Source organism: Periplaneta americana, chromosome 16, assembly GCF_040183065.1.
Source record: "Periplaneta americana isolate PAMFEO1 chromosome 16, P.americana_PAMFEO1_priV1, whole genome shotgun sequence".
Classification (NCBI taxonomy): domain Eukaryota; kingdom Metazoa; phylum Arthropoda; class Insecta; order Blattodea; family Blattidae; genus Periplaneta; species Periplaneta americana.
In genome coordinates this window covers 60417170-60444071 of record NC_091132.1, presented here as the reverse complement: position 1 = coordinate 60444071, position 26902 = coordinate 60417170, and the positions used below count along the sequence as shown (strand labels likewise).

At 35.5% G+C, this 26902-nt stretch overlaps 1 protein-coding gene across 4 annotated transcripts in view; it reads right to left on the bottom strand.

Annotated features, from left to right (window-relative positions):
• LOC138716359 (cyclin-dependent kinase-like 2) overlaps positions 1–25706 on the bottom strand; it is a 142781-nt gene extending 117075 nt beyond the window's left edge. For all 4 annotated transcript variants that reach the window (XM_069849360.1, XM_069849362.1, XM_069849364.1 and 1 more), the window contains exon 1: positions 25582–25706. The gene's annotated coding sequence lies outside the window, so the exon portion shown is untranslated. The remainder of the gene's footprint in view (positions 1–25581) is intronic.
• Positions 25707–26902: the final 1196 nt, after the last annotated feature.

Genomic DNA, 26902 nt, shown 5'->3' with positions numbered 1-26902 from the left:
GGATCCTCTTACAATCTTGCGACTTATTCCGAAAACCGCACGGCTTCCAGACTTTCCGGCCTCAGAGCGGTAAAAGTCAAAAGATTCTAGCGCCAGGAAATCCTTCCTGACATGAGACAACACCTTTCATTAATTGCTGAAGATCACAGCCTATTGAGAACAGTGCAGTGCAGGGCCGGATTTAAGTATAGTGCCGCCCCTAGGCAATGCTGAAATTTGCCGGTCCCCAACTCTCAAGGCTGGTTCGCAATAAACCGGGAACGAGAACCAGAATGAAAACGAGAAGCAGAGGACGAGAATATGAAAATTTTTGATTCACAATAAACCGAGAACGTAGACGACTATGCATTGCGATATGCATGTCAGTAACGATATGTAAAGTCGATATTACGCATTCTGATATTATTTGTGTATAATTGATCAATGGTGTTCTTTCATGAGTACAAGGCAGCCAATATAAACACAGGCTAACCAGCTTCGAAATTTCAACCGAAACATTTCATTAGGTACGGTACTATAAATATGCCCATGCATCTTTATTATCACAACCTATTTTAAGTCTACCATGACGTAAAATAATTAGAGAAGAAACATTTGTAATAGAACAAAAATGAACACAACAGTACTTATTGAATTGAAGCATGAATATGTAGTGTGTAATACAACCAATACAGTAATAAAATATGATTCACTCACGATCGGTGTTCAAAGATGCAGCTATTTCTCATCTTTATACGAGGCGCGCCGCTTATCGTAAACGTGAGGATTTTCCTCAACACTCAATATTAGAATTTCATCAAATAAAACTTGCTCCGTGATGCAAAGCACAGAACAAAATAATGCATAGGTTATGTCACGGTCTTCTTGCTACAAAATATACGACGACAAAATTGCTTTTAGATGGCAATAGTAGAATGAATCTAGTGGGCTGTGATCGGAAACGTGAACGCCGAAGTTGAAACTTGGCCAACTCTCCGTTCCCGATTCCGGGCTCCGGCAAGCTTTTCGTTAATTGTGAATGCTCATATTTAAATGTACACATTTTACCAATTTTACCGTTTTCGTTTTCGTTCCGATTCTCGTTTCCGGTTTATTGTGAACCAGCCTTCACAAACATTTTATGACTAGACATTATACAGGTCATGTTTAGTTTAAATTAGTTTTAAATGAAATGTTACAATTCAGAAAACAAATTACTAGAATCAAAATACATGCATCTTACTTGTGAATTATAAAGATTTCCTTCGCACTTTTTTCACAGAGAAAGCATTAATGATGCCATCAAAGTAGATCAGGCGAAGCACATCAGACTCGATTATTCAAACTTATTCATTGTTAAAACAAAATTGATTTGTGAAAGGCATGCTGTGGTTTATTTTTTGACCATTGGTTTTGGTGTTGTATTTCTTACTTCGATAGGAAAAATAAATAAATTGAAAAATAAACTCCAACTCTTTGCAGAACAAATCTTTCATATCGAATTAATTGTGCACATGCTGGAAAGTGATTAAATAGTACTGTTGATAAATTATATTGGAAATGTAACTGAGTTCTGGTTAAGATTCATAGCGATAATATAATAAACACACATCCAATTTTATTTCCAACAATGCATTCTTGTTTATACAAGCAGTTAAATTTAAGCAGTTTCATGGTATAATAACGTGATACCAGCATTACAATATAACTATGCAGCTCCACCCTTTCCTTTCACTCTCGCCACGACCACGACAATGCGATAACAAAACAATATCCGACTTCCACAAGGTGTTCAAGAACAAACTTCGGAAAAGATTTACTAACAAGTGTTTTAAAAACAAATTTCACTGGAAAATGAAAAAAATAAATAAAAAAGAAGAGAAAGAGAGGAGAGAAATTTCCGTCCCCTCCCCCCGGAAATTGCCGCCCTAGGCAACTACCTAGGTTGCCTAGGCCTAAATCCGACACTGGCAATATGGCGACCAGCTGATGACATTTTCAGAGACAAGAGGAATTGATGAATGCTACTAACAGAAATTATAAGAAATAAAAAGAAACGGAATGAGTCGCTGAACGTAATATAGAATGTACTGGGAATTGATAAGGGGGAAATTTAAAGAAAACTGAAAACGTATGTCACAGCTACAGTCCGTGTCCTGAATATGTAAAAGTAAGTCGACGCATTGGACTCTCACTTTGAGAGAGGAACATAGGTTAAGGGTGTTTGAGAATAAGGTGCTTAGGAAAATATTTGGGGCTAAGAGGGATGACGTTACAGGAGAATGGAGAAAGTTACACAACACAGAACTGCACGCATTGTATTCTTCACCTGACGTAATTAGGAACATTAAATCCAGACGTTTGAGATGGGCAGGGCATGTAGCACGTAGGGGCGAATCCAGAAATGCATATAGAGTGTTAGTTGGGAGGCCGGAGGGAAAAAGACCTTTAGGGAGGCCGAGACGTAGATGAGAAGATAATATTAAAATGGATTTGAGGGAGGTGGGATATGATGATAGAGAATGGATTAATCTTGCTCAGGATAGGGACTAATGGCGGGCTTATGTGAGGGCGAAAATGAACCTCCGGGTTCCTTAAAAGCCAGCAAGTTAGTTTAAATCGACGCATTTGGGTGCCGCCGATGACAAGCGATTGGTCGGAGCCTAACAGTGCGAGAGTATATTGCGAGCTGCATCTGTTCACGGCCGTTAAGGAGTAAGATTCGCGTGGAAGAAGGTTGTAAGTAGGGTGGAATTTTATACGTTCTTCTTCAAGCAATGCTTTCCTCCAAAGTGGTCCTTGCACTGGCTCCCTCCACTCACCACTTGCGAAAGGACTTGTTTCGTCTCCTATACTGTACAGATTCCAGAAACGGAGTATAGTCGTTCAATTATAGCAAATGCATTCCTGAAGTTAGTGTTTTGTTTTGAAATTACAGGGCTGATCATAAAGCTCTTGAAAATCATTGGTAGGCTAGTCATCCTGAGAAAATTACGAAACGAAATTGATATAGCCTACAACCTCCCATTACTGGAACACTATCATCTTTTACTATCTCCCAAAGTATCTGAACCACTTCATATTTTCCTGGCAAGTAAACTTGTGTGCACTCAGAATCATGTTTTCGACGTTTTCTAACAATGTTTAGGGCTAGGTACGGAAGAGCGACATCCTCATCGTCGAACATTTCCTAACTAAATACTCGTAAAATGTAATAATCTGATTCGAGAGAAAGCCAGTTCGGTGGAGCACGGTCTCTCTTGCCCGACACAGCCCGCGCGGATTTTACAGCCTAGTTCCTGATGGCCAGTCCGGTGAAGCCGCTATTTGAAAGATAATCCAAATACGTCGATTTTGCAGTGTTGCAAAGATACTTTTTACAGAAACACAGAGCTTTGAAACGATTTTTAACATTTCAAATCTTAGATATGATCGATAAAGAAAAACGGTGTAGGTCTATAAGGAGCTGAATATCGCAAACTGAAAAAACGAGCTAATTTCTATAAGTAAAACACTGAAAGTTCACGTAGGCCTAGTAAGTAAAAGCTAAAATAACCTGAAGTAACCCAAAACCAATAATTATATTCTATTAGTCTATTTTTAGAGGAGGGGCACGGGCTAGGGAATGTTCTCGCACGTATGCCGCCTGGGTGGGCCCATTGTACTATCCACACTACTAATAAACAACATTTTGCGTCCTGCTTTGAAAATATTTTAATTCGTATAGGCCTAAGATAAGAATATATGGGATTTTCCAGATGAAACATTTGATGTAAAGTTTCGTATGTCATGTTACAGCGGGAACATTACCACCTATGGTACGTCCCAGAAATCTGTGGAGTAGAAAGACGAAACAACACCTCTGCGCAAGTGGTAGGCCTATGTGGGAGGGCTAGGTCCAATGACTGCTCTGAGGGAGGCATTGCTTGAACAAAGCGAACAATCGCTTGCAGGAGGGGGTAATGTCTATCTGATCAAACCTGTCTTCGGACAGTTGACTAAATAACTAGGCCTACTCTACTCTCACGAGCATCTTTGCCCCTTAGCGGACTCGAGCTGATGCTGCCCGCAATACTCTCCGGGACAGATAGACTCCGCCTCCACATGCGCGAAGTTATTCATCGATTCCTGGGACGGTACATAATTTGCAATTCGACAGAGTTTCTGTTTGATTTAAATATAATTTTAGGTTTTGTATAACTTATCTTATAGGCCTATAATTTTTTTGGAGCTTTATATAAGCTATACAAGGTGTTTTAAAAGTGGTGGTAAAAAATTTAGGAAAGAGAAGTAAAAAAAAAAAAAAAAAAGCAAAAAAGTTCGATAAAAACGAATACGGCGAACGCTAAGCTCCGCCCACGACCCCTTTCCACTTTTCCCCTACAAGCTCACCACACATTCTACGTGATAGGCTAGAGTTGTGTCGAATGCTCATTTCATGTGGGTGGGGATAACTCCCCCTACTGGCGTTCGCCGTATTACGTTTTCGCCAAGAGTTCCAGTAAACATGGGTCCGCAAATTAACCATTTACGAGATAATGTCATTTCTTTGCTGGTTGTGGCCTACATATTAAGTACTAATTCCAACAAAGCAGTGAAAATTTAATTTAATTTATCAATCACGAGACAAAAAAAGAATCATAATCTTGGTTTCAATACCACAGAAATGTGAATTAATATACACAAGAAACATTTTTCTTTGAACAACATGAATGTGATAAACAAGGAATATTTCAGCAGGCCTATGAACATGTTAACTGAAGAATTTTAGGGTAAACTAGGGTCTGTTAGACAGTCGGGCATGTTGGACACTCTGTACTTTAACGTGTTACCTCGCCACTTGTGGGCACCACATTCTGCTAGAAGTCAATGCATGTTGGACACTCTGTACTTTAACGTGTTACCTCGCCACTTGTGGGCACCACATTCTGCTAGAAGTCAGTCATTGACTTCTAGCAGAATGTGGTGCCCACAAGTGACGAGGTAACACGTTAAAGTACAGAGTGTCCAACATGCCCGACTGTCCAACAAACCCTAGTTTACCCTATAGCAGGTGTTCAAAATGCTGACCATGCACTTGAATGCATCTGTCTAGTCTTCTCAAAGATCCAAGAATGCGCTTGAGGAATCCTAGGTCATTCTTCATTATTGCTGGAAGATATCTACAATCCAATGATGCAATTCTTCAGGTGTGGTATGTCTGATATGTAAACTAGGCGTTTTACATAACCTCATACAAAATATTCCAAAGAATTTAAATCCAGTGTTCTAGGTACAGGTCCTCTCCTATCTATCAACGGCTCACCACATGATCTGTTTAGAAATTACATCTAGAAGGAAATGGGATGGGGAGAATGCGGCATACGAAGTACGAATGTTGCCGCATTACATTTGCATACAATTTATTATGTCAACAGACTGTACCTGCATATATGATACACAAGAGACACGAAAGTAGACGGACCGATCCCTCCTTTTCACAGCCTTGAGTATATAGAACAGTATAGGCTATAGTTACTGATTACCTAACTTGTGTTAAAAGTGACCGAACACTGTACTCTATTGATTACCGTAATTACTGTACTTGGTAATAGAAAAGTATATTGCTTGACCTGCTTATTTGACAATTCCATCAATAAAGCATCATTATTGTCCTCCATTGACTTCAATCAGACCCAAGTTGATTACAGAATTCCTAAAAAATGAAGTACATTACGTATACGTGTCCCACTTGTTCATATTTGTTTGCGTAATGATACCATCCATTTTTTTACATTTCCGTAAGGCCTATAGTCACAATAATGGTGTGTCTGCGCACTTATCTAGATCTACAAGTGTCACGCTACAGTAAAAGAGGGCGCTTCGGAGCGACACATATTTTATTGATGAAATAATGAGTATTGGGAACAAAGATATGGAGACAACTTGTCCTAAAAATCGCTGACCTAAAATTACTTTGCGCTTTGAGTTCTTTTATTCATCCTTCCAAATCACGTAACCACTATTCACTATATGAAACTCAGTATGTAGCATTACAATTTGTACGAATTCGTGGTAACTACGAATAGCGCAGAATAATTTGAAGTTCCATTCATTAAATCTGATTAGGCTATTTACACACGATAATATTTAAATATACAGATTTACGAAGAAAGGTCATTAAGGGGATCGATGTTATCCGGGCTAAAGGGCCGTGGTCTGTTGGCGCTGTTGCTACCATACGTTTCGTCTGCTGCTGCGGCAGATATCGTCAGTGGTGTGGCACGCGGGAGCGCAAAGATCTCGTTAGCGTGCTGGCCAGGGCGCTCTTTTTCCCAGTACAAGGCAGTGTTCCGCGATAATCGTCAGCCATTTGTGATGGACAACTTGAGGATGAATCTTATTGTGTACTGTAATTATCCAGCAGTTGGCGACATATCACAATTTATATTGGCGAGTACTGTATATTGTTTATATTCACATAAAATAATAAATAATTAACTTTTTTTTTCTTTTTTGTACTTTTCCCGATTTTTAGCACGTAAAAATCCGAGTCCTAGTAGGCCTAATCAATGTCATTCGAGTTTTGATCACCGCTGATGTGCTCTAATTCACGCTATGTCAAGAGACAACCAGACAGAAATGAAAAAGCGTTCTGGAGGGTGAATCTTTAATGAGATGGAAGCAGTGAGTGACACGGGAGAGGAAAGGTTCCAATCCAAAGTCTCATTCTCATCCCCGTACGCGAGGAGCCTGTACTTACGCTGACCCGCATGGTCCTCCCTTCATATCGCATGACAAGTGTGTTAACTTCATTAGTCTAGTTAAACGACCCCAATTGCTGCACTTTCCACCAGACTGTCACATTATTAACTGCAAACAAAACAAAGAGATAAGGTCTGTATGTACTGTAGGCCTGCACTCTTTGTTGATTACTATCTACTTACAAGCACCTCATAGCGAATGTTATTAAAATATATTAAGATAATAAAAATATGGAAAGAATAGTTCATAGCGAATTTCATTAAAATATCAGCGTCGCCGGTGTGCCAGAATTTTGTCCCGCAGTTCTTTTACGTGTCAGTAAATCTACTAACATGAGCCTGTCGCATTTAAGCACACTTACAGACCGATTATTTAGTCCTGAGAGCTCGGTGACGCGAAAGACGGGAAGTAATAAGAGTAGTGGGGAGAACTCCGGAGTAGGGATAAGAGCGAGCGGTCAGTAAAGAAACGCAGTACAGCTTAACTGTACTGGAAGCACACTCCTATACCGTACGCGTGACATCCGATCGCTCTGAATGCAAGCGATTAACTAATCAGAACACCTCTTGGAGTAACTAAATGGACTCGCCTGACCCAGGCGCACATTGTCGGCGACTGTCAGGACTAAATAATCGTATTGTAAATGCCATCGACCTGGGCATCGAACCCGCAACCTCGAGCACAGAAGGCCAGCGCTATACCGACTGCGCTACCCAGGCTGACGAATTTCATTAAAATGTATTAAGATAATAAAAATATGGAATGAAGAGTTCAAATACTTCACTGTATTTATTATAACTGGAATCCTATGTTGGCTACCTAGAGCCTCTAAGCGACCCGTTTCCTGCTTAAGATGATTACATCGTTGAGATTTTTGCGAGGTTTTCCCCAACCGTAAGGCGAATGTCAGGTAATCTGTGACGAATCCTCGCTTGGGGCGGGAGTAGAACGCTTCAGATCGCCCAACTTCAAGTCAAGCGTGGAATGAGACCTCTGTCATTGGTTGAAGAGGTATTTTACTTCCCTCCTCCTCTGCCGGCAATGTTTACTTCACCTGTCAAACATGAGAACGAAGTATAGATCGGCGGCATCCGACCCTATCTACTACACAGTTGAGCTCTGCTATTCACTGAGCATGCCAAAACAAAGCAAAGCTGGGCGCTTGGAGATCAGTGATCTAATAGTAGAATTTGGTAGCGAGCACTTTATAGGAAAGTACAATATGTATTTTATCAGAAATAAAGAACAATTTTTCATTTGAAACATTTAAAATGTTTTCAGTTACTCACTGTAATGTGTAGACTAAAGAATCGCAAAGCACGCGCTCATAATTGGTTTTATTTTAAGTTTGTGCCGTCATTTGTTTTGTTTTTTTTTTTTTTTTTATTTGTTAATTCCAATCTTTAACTGGAGCTGAGTGACAGCTGTGAGCAGTATGGAATGAAGATAAATACCAACAAGACAAGACCATGGTCAAAGGAAGAAAAGCAAAGGAGGTAAACTTTCGAATTCTAAATGAAACGTTAGAGCAAGTGGAAGCTTCAAATAGTTGGGGTGTACTATAAGCAGTAACATGAGCTGCTACCAGGAAATCAAAAGGAGAATAGCAATGGCAAAGGAAGCTCTTAATAGAAAAAAGAGCATCTTCTGCGGACCTCTGGAGAAGAACTAAGGAAGAGACTAGTGAAGTGCTTTGTATGGAGTTTGGCATTGTATGGGGCAGAAACATGGATATTACGACGAAGTGAAGAGAAGCGACTAGAAGCATTTGAAATGTGGATATGGAGAAGGACGGAGCGTGTGAAGTGGACAGACAGAATAAGAAACGAAGCTGTGTTTGAAAAAGTGCATGAAGAAAAATGATGCTGAAAGTGATCAGGAGAGGAAAATGAATTGGCTGAGTCACTGGTTGTGAAGAAATGCCTTCTGAAGGATGCACTGGAAGGAATGGTGAACGGGAGAAGAGTTCGGGGCAGAATAAGATATCAGATGATACACGACATTAACATAATGGATCATATGAAGAGAAAAGGAGGAAGGCAGAAAATAGGAAAGACTGGAGAACACTGGGTTTGCAGCCCTTGAGCAGAACACTATGAAAAAAAAATTAAATATAGAGTATCTTAATGCGTTTTTACTTATTGTAAAAATCAGGGGTAGACAAAATTCATATTTGTTTCCCATGTACGTGAAATTTGATTTGCTCACAACGACAGTAAACACTGGTTCACTTGTATGCATGTATTTTATCATAGGTCTATGTTAGTGACGGACTTGCTTTACTTGTTATAGGCCTACGGTTAGTCTTGGATCTTCATTTAACACAAAAGCGTTTGGGCACGATTCGAATTTATCGTGAATGCGAAAATCTATCATCTCTAACCATTAAGATCCAGAAAAAAAAGACTATCAAAAGAATGGAAACAAACTGCTTCTCCCCCCACTACGACAACGTGGATTTTTAACGACGTTGGTCAAAGAATTACGAAAGGATAATACTGTATCCTTCTTTTGTTTTATCATCTGAACCTTTAAACATCTCTCCTGCAAAAGGATTCGTCTGCTGCTTATAGTATGTTGCACAGATGAGGACCAAACTTTCAAAAGCTGACATATATATTCTCAGAAAATACACTTCAGATGCCAAAATCTTACATCTCTGCAATGAATAAATTATTTTCTGTGGTGTAATATTAAGCATTATTTTTCTTGCTACAGATTCATATTAAATTCTAGTACAGAAGAATCCTTGTTTATTACAAATATACATATTTGTTGCATTTTCTGAAAATGGACATTATGTTTTGAAAGTTTATTCCTCAGATATCTTTCATAGCTTCATGATTTTTTTTCTTGCTACAGATTCATATTAAATTCTAGTACAGAAGAATCTTTGTTTATTACAAATATGCATATTTCTTGCATTTTCTGAAAATGGACATTATGCTTTGAAAGTTTATTCCTCAGATATCTTTCATAGCTTCATGATTTTTTTTTTCTTGCTACAGATTCATATTAAATTCTAGTACAGAAGAATCTTTGTTTATTACAAATATGCATATTTCTTGCATTTTCTGAAAATGGACATTATGTTTTGAAAGTTTATTCCTCAGATATCTTTCATAGCTTCATGATTTTTTTTTCTTGCTACAGATTCATATTAAATTCTAGTACAGAAGAATCTTTGTTTATTACAAATATGCATATTTCTTGCATTTTCTGAAAATGGACATTATGTTTTGAAAGTTTATTCCTCAGATATCTTTCATAGCTTCATGATTTTTTTTTCTTGCTACAGATTCATATTAAATTCTAGTACAGAAGAATCTTTGTTTATTACAAATATGCATATTTCTTGCATTTTCTGAAAATGGACATTATGTTTTGAAAGTTTATTCCTCAGATATCTTTCATAGCTTCATGATTTTTTTTTCTTGCTACAGATTCATATTAAATTCTAGTACAGAAGAATCTTTGTTTATTACAAATATGCATATTTCTTGCATTTTCTGAAAATGGACATTATGTTTTGAAAGTTTATTCCTCAGATATCTTTCATAGATTCATGATTTTTTTTTCTTGCTACAGATTCATATTAAATTCTAGTACAGAAGAATCTTTGTTTATTACAAATATGCATATTTCTTGCATTTTCTGAAAATGGACATTATGTTTTGAAAGTTTATTCCTCAGATATCTTTCATAGCTTCATGATTTTTTTTTCTTGCTACAGATTCATATTAAATTCTAGTACAGAAGAATCTTTGTTTATTACAAATATGCATATTTCTTGCATTTTCTGAAAATGGACATTATGTTTTGAAAGTTTATTCCTCAGATATCTTTCATAGCTTCATGATTTTTTTTTCTTGCTACAGATTCATATTAAATTCTAGTACAGAAGAATCTTTGTTTATTACAAATATGCATATTTCTTGCATTTTCTGAAAATGGACATTATGTTTTGAAAGTTTATTCCTCAGATATCTTTCATAGCTTCATGATTTTTTTTCTTGCTACAGATTCATATTAAATTCTAGTACAGAAGAATCTTTGTTTATTACAAATATGCATATTTCTTGCATTTTCTGAAAATGGACATTATGTTTTGAAAGTTTATTCCTCAGATATCTTTCATAGCTTCATGATTTTTTTTTCTTGCTACAGATTCATATTAAATTCTAGTACAGAAGAATCTTTGTTTATTACAAATATGCATATTTCTTGCATTTTCTGAAAATGGACATTATGTTTTGAAAGTTTATTCCTCAAATATCTTTCATAGCTTCATGATTTTTTTTTCTTGCTACAGATTCATATTAAATTCTAGTACAGAAGAATCTTTGTTTATTACAAATATGCATATTTCTTGCATTTTCTGAAAATGGACATTATGTTTTGAAAGTTTATTCCTCAGATATCTTTCATAGCTTCATGATTTTTTTTCTTGCTACAGATTCATATTAAATTCTAGTACAGAAGAATCTTTGTTTATTACAAATATGCATATTTCTTGCATTTTCTGAAAATGGACATTATGTTTTGAAAGTTTATTCCTCAGATATCTTTCATAGCTTCATGATTTTTTTTTTCTTGCTACAGATTCATATTAAATTCTAGTACAGAAGAATCTTTGTTTATTACAAATATGCATATTTCTTGCATTTTCTGAAAATGGACATTATGTTTTGAAAGTTTATTCCTCAGATATCTTTCATAGATTCATGATTTTTTTTTCTTGCTACAGATTCATATTAAATTCTAGTACAGAAGAATCTTTGTTTATTACAAATATGCATATTTCTTGCATTTTCTGAAAATGGACATTATGTTTTGAAAGTTTATTCCTCAGATATCTTTCATAGCTTCATGATTTTTTTTTCTTGCTACAGATTCATATTAAATTCTAGTACAGAAGAATCTTTGTTTATTACAAATATGCATATTTCTTGCATTTTCTGAAAATGGACATTATGTTTTGAAAGTTTATTCCTCAGATATCTTTCATAGCTTCATGATTTTTTTTTCTTGCTACAGATTCATATTAAATTCTAGTACAGAAGAATCTTTGTTTATTACAAATATGCATATTTCTTGCATTTTCTGAAAATGGACATTATGTTTTGAAAGTTTATTCCTCAGATATCTTTCATAGCTTCATGATTTTTTTTCTTGCTACAGATTCATATTAAATTCTAGTACAGAAGAATCTTTGTTTATTACAAATATGCATATTTCTTGCATTTTCTGAAAATGGACATTATGTTTTGAAAGTTTATTCCTCAGATATCTTTCATAGCTTCATGATTTTTTTTTCTTGCTACAGATTCATATTAAATTCTAGTACAGAAGAATCTTTGTTTATTACAAATATGCATATTTCTTGCATTTTCTGAAAATGGACATTATGTTTTGAAAGTTTATTCCTCAGATATCTTTCATAGCTTCATGATTTTTTTTTCTTGCTACAGATTCATATTAAATTCTAGTACAGAAGAATCTTTGTTTATTACAAATATGCATATTTCTTGCATTTTCTGAAAATGGACATTATGTTTTGAAAGTTTATTCCTCAGATATCTTTCATAGCTTCATGATTTTTTTTCTTGCTACAGATTCATATTAAATTCTAGTACAGAAGAATCTTTGTTTATTACAAATATGCATATTTCTTGCATTTTCTGAAAATGGACATTATGTTTTGAAAGTTTATTCCTCAGATATCTTTCATAGCTTCATGATTTTTTTTTCTTGCTACAGATTCATATTAAATTCTAGTACAGAAGAATCTTTGTTTATTACAAATATGCATATTTCTTGCATTTTCTGAAAATGGACATTATGTTTTGAAAGTTTATTCCTCAGATATCTTTCATGATAGAGTCCGATGCTTTGTGAACAGACTCCACAGTCTGAAATACTAATAATACGACGTAATAATATGAACACAACAAAGACAAAACACGACACCTCACAATGGAATACAATTATGTAAGGTTTTTCAAATAGGCCAAGAAATCAATAACGTTAGTTGGTTCGTTGACCTGTGGTAAGAGTCTGACCAGCATTAGAGACTGGACATCGCGTGTCCGTACTTCGCTTCCGGGAGTTTCCCCTCCCGCCCTAAGTGCGACTCCAACTTCCTCAAAGGGAATTCCAGTTTGTGAATGAACAGTCCCATATGCATAACGCATCAACTTCTCAAATAGGATATAGGACAAACATTTTTATCACGCCACTGTAGGCGTCTTAACTGCCAAAATTGTATATAATCTAGTGCCCTAGTTCTAACAACGTAACGTTCGAAATGCACAGTACTAGCATTTCTACTTTTTCACTATACGAGGTAGGCCTAAGTATACGAGGAAGTATTGATAAGTCCTTATCCAAACATGGAAAAGTTACTGTACCTGAAAACAAATGTTTATGTATTTAACATGATCTCCTTTTAACTGCATACACAAAGCAAGAGTAGTTTGTTGACAAATACGAATTTTTAATAGCCTTAGAATTACTTTGACCGTCGTGGTCAAAGTAATTCTAAGGCTATTAAAAATTTGTATTTGTCAACAAACTACTCTTGCACAGTAATTTCATTATTGCTTCATTCGATGAAAGTTTTATTTTATTTTTTTTTGTTCCGGAAGTAGGCTATACCCCTACCAAAAGTTTAAGGACGCCTCTCTATAAGTGATGTTTCTCTCCTGGCTGCGTCAAACCCCCTTATGCTTATACAGGGACCAAATGCCTGTGGAAAGTGAAGTTTTTACTGTAAACCCAATCTATCTATCTTCCAAACTGTGGATTATATAACAATTTGTCTGTTATGAAATCTATTGAAAAATTACATATTTTGTAGGAAAAAATTACTCCGGAATGACTTAGATCATAGGCGGAGTTATGGGGGTCCCCAAACTTGGCTCAACTCTTTTTTTTATTAACGTTAGAAAATATTGAATTCAAAAAATCTTTTTTGCTTTTTTATGATTAAGGTTCTGTGCTTAAATTGACGAATTAATGTCTTCAGATCATTTGTCTGGACTATAATATTTATTTTAAATTTCTGAATGTATAAGAATTCCTATACCTCATTTGAGGATTGGAAGCATTGTAATATTTCTTTTCTAACAGCCTGTACTCATGTGTTAGAAGTCTGTAGGTGTTTAGGCTGCCACTTGGAAAAATATGAATAACATTTTGCACAACAATGCAGAAAAAAGGAAAATGATCCCGGTATAATGTGTAAACTTAAAGACGATATTAAATAAAATAATTAGAGTTTAAATTTCATATGATATCCTCAGGAAAGCTTAATAGGCCTATAAAAACATTCGTTAGCACTGTTACGTAGTTACATGTTTCTGTAGGAGAGAGAAAAAGAAAGGGATTATTTTAAATTATGCCATATTATAATTCGTAGTAGATCTACAGTTCAAATTCTATACAATTCGGTCCGAAACATCGCGGATATGGATGTAACACAGTAAGAAAATGCATCCCGAAAATACCTTTATTAAATGATCATATTCCGATATGCTGTACTGTACCACAGTCAAGCTATAATGGGCGGAGGAGGTAAATGATGTCCCCTATAACCCCGTTATATGGGGATTCTATAGTTTTGCTTTGTTCCCTCAAGGAAGCGGTTCTCTTCCCGCCTATGACTTAGATCAGGCCTGCACAAACAGCGCTCGACGAGCGCGCGCGCTCCTTCGGAGCGGGAGAGCGGTGTTTACCGCTCGCCGAAACGGAGAGGAAGATACGTCAGAATGACATAGACTTGCTATAGGTAGAGGAGAGGGAAACGACCACTCAGTTATCTAGTGGAGTGCAGTGTGTAGGCTTATTTTCAGTAACTAGTTTCACGTTGCTTATCTACTGCTATAGTACAGTATGGAGGAATCTAAAAGACGGAACATAACATTTAACATTTAACGATTTACAGGTCGAACTTATTGATCTTCAATGTGACCTAAAGGCTAAAGATCTTTTGAATAATACTACTAGCCTGGTTGAGTTTACAAGACTAAACATTAGCAATAATATCCACGACTACACAGGCTGGCTGTGAAAATGATTGCTATGTTTGGCTCAACATTTATATTTGTGAGCAACTGTTTTCTATAATCAACTTTAATAAAGGCAGACATCGAACTTTTGTAACTGATGTTTCAGTATGACCAGTAGGCTACTGTTCCTTTCAGCTGCCAACAGCATAAAACCTCGTTTTGATGTACTGATAAATAAAAATATAACAAAATGATATTGTACATTTAAGTAGGTATAGAATTTCTATTATTTCTGTAAAATAAATATTTATTTATTAATTAATAATAGTCCAAGATAGTTCTGCAAACACTGAACGGGAATTCATTTCATAAGCACTCGTACTAGTACTTCCTTTTGTGTAGATTTTGTACGTGATCCGCCCCTTCTTCCAGTCCACCCTTATACAGAGCGCAGCTAATATCTGCATTCCGCTCATGAGCTGTGAGCCGGCTCGGAGAGCGCAAACCTTGTGCAGGCCTGACTTAGATCAATGAATTTTGGAATGGAGTTATAAATTACCTCCAGTCATTCTTCCACATCTCAATAATCTGCGACTTCACGTCCACACTCACTGAATTTCAACCTACAGTATTTTTTTTTTCAAGGAAGAAATCCAACCTTTCCACACTTGTAACAAACTCCACAGCTGATTAATAAAAATGGTAGGAATAAGCTGACTAACCATTGTTACCAATTCCCAATGTTATGATGTGAATGATAGTGGCGGACTCGGGTCTATTTTCCGCGAATTTCAAGCTCAAGAGAATTTTAGAAAATGGCAATTGTTTCTAAAGAAAAAAAAAAACAATCTGGATTACAATGCCTGCACGAACTGTCATAAAATTTTTAAGCAAAAAGCGAGAATTACACAAGAAGTATTTCAGACATCTCTAACTCTTTCTCATAATTCACCGATCTAAGTCAACTCATTATGGAGTAATTAATTTTTTCCTACAAAATATGTAATTTTTGCAGTAGGTTTATAACAGAAAAATCGTTAACTTATATAATCCATAGTTTGGAATATAGACAGATTGAGTTTGTAGTAAAAACTTCACTTTTCACAGGCATTTGGTCCCTGTATAAACATCTGGGGCCGTATTCATAGACATTCTTAGCGCGGGCTTCCTGTGGATGATCAGCGAACTAACGTTTTTCGTATTCATAAACCAGTGTTAGCGATATTATATGATATGATATGAATCCTGTACAAGTAACCAGTCGATAGCCGGGGCTAGTTTAGAACGTTCATAGCGCGGACTAGCGAAATGTCTATGAATAGCACCCCTGGAGTTTATACATGAGTTTAAGGCCAGGAGTGAAACATCATTTAACTTATAGAAGAGTGTCAAACTTCTGGTAGGCGCTGTAAGTCATAGTCTAAGGGAACTAAATCTGGCGAATAGTGGGATGTCAGTCAATTCAGAGCAGACTTTACCCAATTTTCTGCAACACATTTATGGCTTTGAGTTGCGAAACCATTCGAAATTGAAATTTTACCACGACGTTTTTCCACAATAAATTTTCACCGACATTTAGTTAATAACGAAAAATAATAGTCTCGCGACACAGTTTCATCTTATCCTAAGTGGGTCTACTCTGTTGTAATTATTATGTTTGCCATAAAAGAAAAAAAAACTGATACGAGGATATCTCCTTCCGATTTTTAACCCTTTGTGAATCGGTGAATTAAGATTTTGAATGGAAGGGGAGAAAGGAAAGAGCATGCCTAATCTCATGACAAATAATATATTTTAACATTTACGCCTATATCACATCTAAATAGCGACTTAAGCAAATATAAAAATCTCATAAATTAGTTCGATCGTGTCTTATTTTGTATAGGCTACATTTATGCTAAATCAACGACATTTATCTATAAAAACAATATAATATGTACAGTATATTGTCAAACGTTTTCCCCCCCATTACTACATATGCTAGTGAATCGCGGTGATTTTCCATTTTGCAGGTTGAATTTTCTTCTGTCAACTTCGTTTCGAATTTCGATACTGACAAATAGTAAAAATGGTAGTGATTTTGTAACTGTTATGTTGGCAGCTGAGACAGACGTTATTGGTATTTGAGTTCCAGGAAATTAAAATTGTACTAGATTTCTGAGCCGGTTACTGGAAGCTAGTGAAATTTGAACATACTAATAATTAATTAATATAAGTATTAATATTAATACGTAATAGTTATTAGTTATTAGTTTGAGATAGGAACATAGGTTAGGTTGTTTGAGAATAAGGTGCTTAGGAAAATATTTGGGGCTAAGAGGAATGAAGTTACAGGAGAATGGAGAAAGTTACACAACACAGAACTGCACGCATTGTATTCTTCACCTGACATAATTAGGAACATTAAATCCAGACGTTTGAGATGGGCAGGGCATGTAGCACGTATGGGCGAATCCAGAAATTCATATAGAATGTTAGTCGGGAGGCTGGAGGGAAAAAGACCTTTGGGGAGGCCGAGACGTAGATGGGAAGATATTAAAATGGATTTGAGGAAGGTAGGATATGATGATACAGACTGGATTAATCTTGCTCAGGATAGGGACCAATGGCGGGCTTATGTGAGGGCGGCAATGAACCTCCGGGTTCCTTAAAAGCCAGTAAGTAAGTAAGTAAGTAAGTAAGTAATGTCAAAAAGAGGAAAAAGCATGGCAGCAACTCCACCAAGACAGCATAAAGCGTGCTGCTAGAGTGGGGATAACTTCCCCTACTGGAGTTCTGTTCTTTCAGATTTAACCGAAAGAAGATAATGAAGAAGGAATTATGTTCACGGGGACAACTATAACTAGACTAGCAAAATTATTATGAGTAAGTATACATATCATAGTGATATTCGGTTTTTGGAGTTAGTAGCTACTAATAATTTAATGTGGTCAAACAAAATACATTTTTAGATTAGGTCTCGTGAATCAATCGTTTAGTCAAACCAATGAATTTCATATTGCCAGACAAAATACCTAACATGTTGATCCCTTTCTCGTAGAGTTTGCCTACGAAAATGTTACAAATTATTTATTGAATTATTTAGAATAAGCTTCCAACATAAAGGTAAAGTACGGTAAGTAAATACGTCATTCAGTACGTAGGATCGTAATTTTACTTCATATGGTGATGGTGATATCTGGTAACAGTTGGCAATACTGACAAAACGGCAATGTTTGCTGTTTAGGAACTGTTCTTACGTGACCGTCACTATACGTATTTTCATCAGGCAATGGTCATACATGTATAAACTATTATGCAAAGTCCTGAACGGATAGGGCAGCCTTCGGGTAACCTAGCCCAGAGACAGCCTTGAGGCCATTAACTACTATACGTGTGTGTAAGACATTACATAATTTTCAGAAATGTAGCGCCTGTAGAATATGTAGCCTAGCCTCACAGCTTTCGAAAGAGGCCGGTGCTGGTAGTAGGATACGAGACTCCGGCTAACCACTGACGCAGTTTATACATGCAATTAAAATACTGTGGAGTATATTAAACAATGATGAACATTTCTACATTCCTACCTCCTTTTCGTTCAGAGCCAAGACAATTTTATTTCGGTACCTGAGTACCTTCTATTTATAGCAGAGTCGTCATTCAATGACCGCTCGAGTGATGCACAAATTCCAACAAATGGTGTTCGCAAATCGTATGGCAGCTCATATAGCCTATTAATAGTTTACCCACTCAAACTATTCAAAGTGAAACGAGGTGGATGCATGAGGAAAGTTGGCAATACTTTTGTATTCTCGATGAATACAATGTTGGAGAGCAAAACATTAACAAAGCGACATTCAAGAAAAGTGAAAGTACTTCTGTTTAACGCTGGATTTAAACATCAATGTGAACTTGTCCAATGTACGATATTATTTGAAAGAGATTCTCATGCTAAACTTTAGGAATTTCTTTAGAATCTATGCAAGTCACAATGTGATATCTATTGATTCTTTTTAAGAGCCATTCTAGGCTAATCCTCTATACTAGGATTTCTTATTGATGTGTCTTGAAAAGTTTTTTATTCCTCGGATAAACTATTCCAAAAGAATTTATTTGCAAATTCATTGCACCCTATCATTCAATTGACCAGTCGACTAGTGTTTAGGCTTGCCAACTTTCGTAAGTAAAAATTAGAGACACAAACGTTACTGACAATTTTACTGCACCAATTATTTCCACCAATCAATCCACATATTCAACAGTAGTACTTATAAAAAAATTACAAAAACTTACCAAAATCACCACAAAGCAAGTTGAAAACAGCATAAATTCCTTATAAAAGAAATGTTAACTCGTTGGAAACTAGGAACCCATCATATTGATGCAATTACTAACATAACTTAACGTAACCTGAACTAACACGAACTAATCTAACCCACCTACACAAAATATTTCAGCCCCTCTTCTCGGAAAACAGAGACGTTTAGGTGATTTATCACCAGAGCTATCAGATCTTATCACACTTGAGGGGCTACGGTATTTTACAAGTCTTTGTTGTTGTCCTCGTTGATATCTATATCTATCGTAGAAGTGGTTGTATAAATTTGTCTTTTTTTTTTCTTCACTTTTCCGCCGAAACTCATGAATGGCGCATCAAGTAGAACAAAGGGGACATAATACTGAATGGCGCTAAACTAAAGTCAAGTGTATAAGATGAGCACAGAGAATAGATGATTCAATAAGTATCCTGTGATCAAACCTGCCCTAACTTGTTTATTATGATCATTGCACCCGTCATTCTGCTGACACATCAACGGGAATTAAATTTTTGCCTTGAACATGCTACTGGAGTCATTTCTCCGTTTCGTCACATATTGGAAGCATGTCTATATGAGACTGTGCGGAAATATCTTCGAATCCTGACTAAATCCAATATGATAGGAATGGAATTTAACTGTAGGGATCTAATATGCCATGAAATCGGGACATTTTAATGTGTGTGCAAATTATTTCGGGACGCGGAACGCAACTGTCGAAATCGGGACTGTTCCGGAAAATACGGAACAGTTGGCAAGCCTACTTGTGTTTCTATTCTTATCCAACAACAGAGATCCTATACAAAAAGCGCATCATCTTTGTTTTATAGACATGATTCCGATAAGCCAGATAGTAAACTTATGTAAGTAAGTAATATTTCCGTCTGTGGCTTATCTATTTCAAAGTATTTTATTTTAACTTATTTATACTGACAAACGTTTTCGCTCTACTTCGAGCATCTTCAGGTCTTACGTTTGAACACAAAACAGGTTAACAATTTAAATACACAAATAACACGAAAGTAATTACATTAGGCATATTTCATATGACATATTGTCAGGGTCGAGAATTTATGGAGATCGCGAAAATCACGACATAGCTTAATAGACATACAATAGATTTTTACTAAATATTACGAATTAAGTGATTCTAATTAATAATATGCGGATAAAACAATCGCAACAAATCGTGAAATAGAGTTCTAATAGCAAAATATTAACACATTTGCGAATTATTAATTACTATTGCGTCGTTTTATAGCGAATTTTATATTCTGAGTTTTTTCTTCGGATTTTTTTCACTTGAATTTGTTATATATCCAAGTAGGCTATATTACATGGTATTCCAGGTGTTCTGATTACATTAGTGAACTCGAAAGACGGAGAATTCAACATTTCACTAATAACTTGAAAGTGTTAATTTGAGGGCTGCATGTTTTTTTTTTTTTTTTTTTTATGAATGCGTGTTAAGTACAGTCTCAACCCAACAGATTATTGTCTATTCGCCATACAGCACCTTTACCAGAATCCAGCGAACCTTTAATTATTTGGAAAGTAATATTCATACTGAGTTAATACTCCAATTCCAAAATAATTGTATTTTCCAAAATTTCCATTAATCTCCTCCAACAGTACAATCAATCTCCAACAATCTCCGCCGACACCAATATTAAAAAACACAAATGATAAAATTAATCTGCATAAATACCTGCCCCTGCATATTGACCATGCGTGGAAAAAAAAGTCAAAATTACAAAATGTAATGTCAAGTCTTTGTGTGTGATCCAATAATGTTTGTTCAGTTTGTCATGCGCTAGCTCAGAAAGCCATGATGCTACCGAATCTGCATTTCATTAATATAATATTAAGCCTGCCGAGTGATTTTGCACTATAAATTTGGGTCCAATGGTGGATATTAAGTCTACATTGGGATCCATTACCTGCGAAAATTTTTTATTGATAGGCTATAGCTGCTATTAGATTATAATGTTCACACTAACGCTCGAGTGACACCTCATATTTAATTAGAAATAATGACATACAAGCGAGATTACTTAATATAATTATTGTTAACTTGTTTGAATTATAATTTTTGTGCAATTTCACAGGTATAAATTTATATTTATATTTACGGTAATGATCACGAGCATGATTACGGACCATATTATGTTCCAGATCGTACGGAGACAAGGTTAGTTGCTCATAGACTATACTGGTGCGACACATGTAGACTACTATTAGGGAAGATTTGCATCTTCTTTGTGAGAAGATGTTCTTTCATTATTGAAAACTACCCCATAGACTATTCACAATGCATTCCAGTGATAAAGAATGACACTACGATGTTCTTTTCTACAATTTAAATTCTTTATTATGTTATTTCATTCATTATTTTGACTGGCATAGTTAAGGCCTGAACCAGTATAAACATATATAGCAAATATTATAAATAACGGCAATACACAAAACAATGGAATAATAATAATAATAATAATAATAATAATAATAATAATAATAATAATAATAATAATAATAATAATAATAATAATAATAGCAGGAGCAAAATGTAGATGTGTTTAGATACATATAGTAGGTCTACACTAGTATCAGCAGCAGTAGCAGTAGCAGTAGTGGTAGTACAAATTAAATTTCACTTTACGCAGGACAAGATCCACAACCTATTACGCAGCATCCCGTTTTGTTTACCTTTCATTACCTCGAACCCAGAACATGTACTTTCTCTCTATTCCTATGCACTGAACATCCTTCTGCTGTCATCTTTTAGCATATCGATGCCACGCATGTGGAATTCTCTCCCTGACCATAACAGAGACTGTCGGACAATATCAAAATTCAAATTTAAATTAAAGAATCTCATTCTAGCTCATGGAATCGCTTGTTAAACACCTGTCAGGTTCCGCAACTTCGACTTAACCCACAACATACAATAAATATTGTAACTATGCTGTTGTCAGTTTAACCTTAATATTATGTAATATATTTATTATTGTTATTATTATTATTATTATTATTATTATTATTATTATTATTATTAATTATTATTATCGCTGTCTATTTTCCTTGTATTAGCTTAATAAGTGATTTATAGTGTTATTTGACCCTGTTGACCCTCTATAGGGCTTTAATTTAATTTGTATTATTTTTGTCAGTGTTTTTTTTTGTACCTATGTGCTAGATGAAAGAGAAGGCCTTGTGGCCTGAATCCTGTCACATTACATAAAACAAATATTATTATTGAGATTCCTTGTCACATAAATGTATACTTTTCATACAGAGAAACAGAACGTAGGGGAGAGTCGGGTATTATCGGACATCGGGTAATATCGGACAGTGTGTTTCTTTCATCTACCACACGATGATAGTACCTGATTGACATGGTTACGCTCCTGTGATGTCGCATAGAGAAACGTAACCATGTCATTCAGGTACTACCATATGGTGGTAGATGAAAGAAACGCACTGTCCGATATTACCCGATGTCCGATACTACCCGACTCTTCCCTATATCTTCGACATGACATGGACTCAAATCACGGATTTCTGAAGAAATTTCGTGTCTACCGCTGTGGAGTAATGGTTAGCACGTCTGACAGTGAAACTAACGGGCCCGTATTCGAATCCTGGTTGGGACAAGTTAACAGGTCGAGGTTTTTCAGGTATTTTCCTCAACTCATTAAGAGCAAATGCTGGGTAACTTTCGGCGCTGGATCCTGAACGCATCTCGCTGGCACTATCACCTTCATCGCATTCAGACGCTAGATAGCCATAGCAGTTCATAAAGCGTCGGAAAATAACCAACTAAAGAAAAAATATATCGTCGAGAAAATGCGCCGAGAGCTAAAGTAAGTAATTACCAAATAAGTAAGTAAAATAAATAAATTGGACCTAAATAAATAATCAAATTACCGGATATATATGATTTTAGTACTGTGCATAAATATAAAATATTACATATCTGTAAGATAGCGGTCTAACGGGGGAATAAAAATATTATGGGGGGGGGTCAGATCTCTAAGTTAGGCTGCTATTACACTATCAAAGTTCTTTGACAAAGATCTTTTATAAAATATATGGCAGTGTAATAGGTTTTCTTTTATTAAAGTTTTTTTGATAAAAGATCTTTTATAAAATGTAAGTGCATCTTCTTATCTTTGATAAAAGATTTCTATACCTTGAAACAAATATAACGGAACGCAAATGAAGAGTCCACTGCAAGAATGATGGATGTCATTTGGAATACATTTTGCAGGAGAAGCAATTCAAAGTTTGAAATGCTTAGCGCTCAAAGCTTAACTGTGATTTTCCGATCATTACTGGACAATGACTATCAGTGTTAATGCCATATAACTCTCTATGTACATTCTATGTCAGTCTTGGTTCATTTTCGACAAGAAAGTGACATCCATCATTCTTGCAGTGGACTCTTCAAATATAACTGGACTGCTGCTACTACATGAATTCTGATATCGGAGTGTGAAAGAAATTAAATGTTGTAAATAAACAATTTGTATAATATAATATTAATATTATATAATAATAATATTTTATAATAATTTGTATAACTTTTCAAGTCCTCGCATTGTAGCTCTTTCAGTAAATTCTGATGGATATCTCTCTTATCATGTTTTGCAATCCACAGTTTAACCCACAGGTGTTTCTTTTTTTGTTTCTCTTTCAGTAAAATGCTTAAGTTATGTAATAACTGAACTAATTCTAGCTAAACAAGCATAATACTGTTCTTTATTCATGATGTTATAAAACTTGAAGCGTAAATATTAATATCAACAAATTATAAACTTACCTCGTAATATTAGTACCAACAAATCCTCGGAACACGTGTTAACTGTTGTGGAATAAGTGTTAGGTGAGGTTTTGTTCCTAATTTTAAGTTATCTTTGATAAAATCTATATATATAATTAGAACTGGTAATAGAAATTACGGGAAAATGGCTGAACGGATTTTAATAAATGGCCCCTCATTTTGAAGCTTGGAACCCAAAGTTTTTCGGAAAAGTAGTAGTTTTCAGTGAAATGTCAATTTTCCCACATAATTTTCCTATTTTCCAAAGTCCATCTGTTGTCAGTTTTGAGAACTAATTTTATCGAATCACGGCCGACTTGATTGAATTTCAGAACAAAACACATACTACAATAAACAATAGGCTATTACACGAAGGCCATGACCTGCAGGATTGCCGACATATTTAGAGATCAATTCAATTTGTTATTAAAAACTGATTCTGCAGTGTATAATAATTTTGTGAGTACAGCTGTGTATTGGATATTCAAATCTACGAAATTTGAGGTGGTTTGATGACATTATTATCATTAGAAATTAAATATTATTATAGTTAATATCATGATGCATCTATTTTTCATTAATTGTACATAATATTGTTGCTATATTGATGACATGAAAGTGAAACGTTTTGAAGTTATGTAAGTAAATGTAGAGAATATCTTAATTTAGATCTTCATTTTTATAATTTACTGAGTGGCTGCTATATATAACTACAAAACTTAAGATAATAATATTGTTATTAAAAAACAAATATTTTTATATTTATTAGCCCAGTGGGGTTGGGTCTTTTTCATATACTTAATGGCGGTGTAGTGTAGATATTGATATGTGTCATTGTCTTCAGTATTGGTTCGACAGAGCGCAAAAATTACAGTTCCTAAGGAAAGATCAAAAGGTATTACTTACTGATAAAATAAGAGGCCTAGAAAATTTTGTAGTCTCCAGATCATTTCAGCAAGATCTCTTAGTGGGATAAAATGATTTTACGCTCTACATTTCAAGTTCTACATGCAGCAGCTATACGAAAATGCTATTGTTCGAAAGCTTAGCAAACCTGACATTTTTTTAACTTTCGCCTACAATCCACAATGACCTGAAATAGCTACTGCTATCGTCCTGACATTGATACTTGCGTTTTCGCGTTGAAAATCAAAAACTGAAGTTGGATAGGTTCAAGAGAAAGTATTTGGCCTAAAAAAATCCATTCAGAGGGAGTATGTTCCATTATTATGGAAGCAAATAACTATTAAAAAGACAAGTATTCTTCATTGAAAATAAATCTGAAAAATTTTTATTTGAACGTCTAACGAACTTAGTTTGCAGCAGCATTTGCTGCACAAGCCACTAGTATTTTATAAAAGAGTTTATATAGTGCAATACACCCCAAATCTTATCTTTCATCAAAGATTCTTGATAAAATATTTTATCATATTCTTTGTCAAAGAATTTTGATAGTGTAATAGCAGCCTTAGTAACCGTGAATCCTTTATTGGACCATCAACGCTAAAGATGTTTCCTTCGAACTTAGTGGACTGTTGGGCGGCTAACGAAGGAAAACAGATGCGTTCTTGCAACCCACCATATTTGTCAGTGTATTAAGATATAAAGATTTCTGCAACATTCACAGACAAACAATTCTTCAAATATTTATTGGTTGGATTAATTTTCGCATAAGTGAAGAAAGCAATTCACTTTACTTCCTGAAATGAACTGTCTACTTGAGTCACGTTACCTGCTAGAGTGTAGAGGCCACGCTACATCGCTGTGTAAACAAACAATGTGACAGCAGGCGCGGATTCACCTGCATGGCACACGGTCACCAGCACACGCCAACTTGGTGTCTGTGATACGCTCCGGTACCTTGCCAGCCAGGACGTGCCCTGCGCACAGGTAACTCCGTCCTCATTGGCTGATCGCTGACTCAGCGGAGTGAGTGTAGGGGAAAAAAATGTTACGGGTCGATAAAACTCCAAAATGAAAAGGCGAAGAGGGGTAAATATTGATTACAATATACAAATATCTGTCTAGATTTATGTATTTATTTTATATTGTCTTGTGTCTTTTCTTTCGCTGTCGTGGGTATACTATATTCGTTGTACCTCGGAAGTTTAGGGTCCAGCAAGCCGAATCCCTAATTACGCTCACTGTCAGAAGGGTCTGAGCCACATGTTGATTAGAAGGGTCGGTATTACTGGTCTCTGTGAAAAATGATCAGAATATGAGATCGCGGAACCGTTCGTAATCATAGGCGGAGTTATGAGGGGGTATTGGGGGGGACAGTCTGAACTATTATTTTTTTTCCTATTAACATTAGAAAATATTGAATGCAAAGGACGTTTCTTGCTTTTGTTTATGATTAAGTTTCTGTGTTTAAATTGACGAATTAATGTCTTCAGATCATGTGTCTGGACTATAATATTTATTTTAAATTTCTGAATGTATAAGAATTTCTATACCTCGTTTGAGGAATGGAAGCACTGTAATGTTTCTTTTGCGCGAGATCGTGCGTATTTGCTTGGTTTCCGCACAAAACCAACCCGCGGTAAGTCTAAAATTCCACATTCAGTATTCCCAACCGAACACACATAACAATTTCTCTCTTCTTACCGCTTAAGTGACATATTGATTTTACTGCTTTAGGCTTTTAACATATTATTTTTAGAGACGTTCAATATAGTAATAATTATAAATTGGAAACTTACCACTGCAATTTCACCTAAATTGCACTGTTAACTGTTGTTTTTAAATATTTTCAAAAATTAAGTAAACTCTATAACTCCACTAAAGTTACTGCATTTCGTGATGCATGTAACATTAAGGAAGCTGTTTGTTTTAAGTTCGCATTTATAGACTGGGGGGAAAAAAGACAGACGTATATCATGGCCTGCTGGGGTATAGTAAACACAGAAAACATTTTAAAGCAACAATGTTGAAGATAGATATTTTTGTTTTCCAAAATTGCCGTCATTGAACAGAAACCAAGATGGAGATTTCATTGCAACTAATTAGAAATTCCTCTTTCAGGTATGTAGTAAACGATCTTCGCACAAAAT